We start from the raw sequence: 2,455 nt of genomic DNA, 5'->3' as shown, positions 1-2,455 counted from the left end.
ATTCCTGCTCCTCCATCGCCAACCCCTCCAGTTGGCAGAATTATATTTAGTCCTTTCTCACTTTCCCTTTCTCCACATCCAATCAATCATGAAGGCCTCCTCAATTTACCTCCTAAATATCTTTCACTTCACCCGCATTGTCACTGCCTCTATTGGTTTGCTAGGGCTGCTATACCAAAGTGGGTTGATTAAACTACAGAAATTTATTGTCTCATAGTTCCAGAGGTTGGAAATCCAGATTTTGGTAGGGTTGCTTCCTTCTGAGGGCTGTGAGGGAAGGATCTGCTCCAGGCCTCTCTCCTTAGCTTGTAGATGGCCACCTTCATGTTCACATGGTGTTCTCCTTGTATCTCCACATCATCTTCCCTCTGTACTTATCTCTGTGTTCAAATTTCCCCTTTTAATAAGGACACCAGTCATATTGGATTAGGCACATTCTAATGATCTCACTTCACCTTGATTACCTCTGTATATACTCTCTCTCCAAATAAGGTCACATCCTGAGGTACTGGGAGTTAAGAATTTTGGAGGGACACAATTCAACCCAAAACATTGCCTTTGTTCAAGCCTTTTGTCATTTCTCACCTGTATCATTTCTTTAGTCTCCTTAGGAGAGTCCCTGCTTCCAGCATCATCTTCTTTCAACCCACCCTCCACTCTGCTGCCAGAGGACCACATAAAACCTGCTGTGGCTGCCAGGAAAATTCAAGCTTCTTGCCAATGCCTACCAGCACTTTGGTTCTGGCTTCTGCCATCCTTCCTAGTCTTACTTCCTACCATTCATATAGCATTATTGCAGCCATCGTTGAGCCCTTTGTCATGATTGCCCTGCCTCTGAACTTGACTACATGTGGTTCCTCTTGCCTGGGATGGTCTCTCTTCCTCCTCTCCCTGACTGAACAACTCATGGGGTCGTCAGGCCAGCTCCAGCATCATCTCCTCTAAAAAGCCTTCCTTAACACCCCCAGTCTGGGTTTTGTGTCTTTACTCCAGGACCTATGCTCCCTCTGCATTTCTCTCTGCTGTACTTTTACATATTTACTTACTAACTCAATGCCTAGTATACCAAAGGCACTCAATACACATTTGTTGAACACATGAGTAAGTGAATAAATGAATCCTCCTGTAGAAAATTGCAGTGTTAGAGTGAGTAAGCTAGCTGGTGAGAACAAAAGTTTTATAAGGGAGAGGCAAAATTAGGGGTGGGTGTGGTAATCAGACGTGGTTTATAATTCTCACACTCGAACAGAAATTGCATTTCAGCTGCTGTTGCTGCTGGGAGAAAAGTCCTGCTACTGCACTGACTCTTCCTTTGCTCAGTAACATGACCAGTAAGAAAATAATTGCAGTGTTTGGAGCAACAGGTAAAAAAACTCCTTACTTTTTTTTTTTTTTTTTTTAGTGGTACACGGGCCTCTCACTGTTGTGGCCCCTCCCGCCACGGAGCACAGGCCCCGGGCGCGCAGGCTCAGCGGCCATAGGCTCACGGGCCCAGCAGCTCTGCGGCATGTGGGATCTTCCCGGACCGGGGCACGAACCCGTGTCCCCTGCATCGGCAGGCGGACTCTCAACCACTACACCACCAGGGAAGCCCCAAATTCCTTACTTTTAAAGTGCGTGCTGACTTTGCTTACTTTCTTGTCTTCCTGTTTTTAACTTCAGAGCCTGCAAGCATGGACTGAACAAAGAGCCCTTTGGAGGAAACTGAGAAAAGTATCATTTGCTTGAATTTCTAATGAGGTAAAGGGGCAGGGTGATTTGACTTGATTTGTCAGAAATGATCTCAGCAGAACAAGGACAACTGACACATTCTCTGTTCTTGATCATGTGCTGATTTGTTGGTGTAAGTTTCATTTCAGCATAAGTTATATGCTAGAGACTTTTCTCCACTCGCTTCCTGACAAGCACGGGAGCAAGTGTGAGAGGCCCGTGGGTATGGTATGTAGGAGATATCCACATGCCTGACCAGTACTCCAGTGACTCTGAAAGGGTGGAGTGGGTGGGGATTAGGAGAACGTGTGGCGGCACTTCTCTCACCAGAGAGCTGCCCTGGCCTTTCAACTGGCATCTCTACTTCCCCTCTGCCTCCCTCACAGTCTGTTCTCCAACAGCCAGACCTATCCTTGCAAAATGTTGTTTCAATCAGGTCACTCTCCTTCAATCTATTCTCATTTCTGCCTCTTGATGATCTGTTTGAAACTGTCGGATCATGGCATGCCTCTGCTCAAAATCCTCCCCCCCATCTCACTCCAATTGAAATGCAAAGCCCAGCTAATGACCTGCAAGACTCTTCTCGGACCTTGTCTTCTACCATTCCCCCTCGCTCACTCTGTGCCTTCCTCAAACACACTCCCACTTTAAGGCCTTTGCATTGGCTACTCCCTCAACCTAGAGTAATCTTCCTCCGGTTACCCAAGCTGCTTTCTCCCTCGTGTCTTCCAAGCCAGATGTCGCC

The sequence above is a fragment of the Lipotes vexillifer genome, unplaced genomic scaffold (genome assembly GCF_000442215.2).
Source record: "Lipotes vexillifer unplaced genomic scaffold, Lipotes_vexillifer_v1.1 scaffold513, whole genome shotgun sequence".
In the NCBI taxonomy this organism is placed as follows: domain Eukaryota; kingdom Metazoa; phylum Chordata; class Mammalia; order Artiodactyla; family Lipotidae; genus Lipotes; species Lipotes vexillifer.
Note: the sequence above shows the minus strand (reverse complement) of the source record.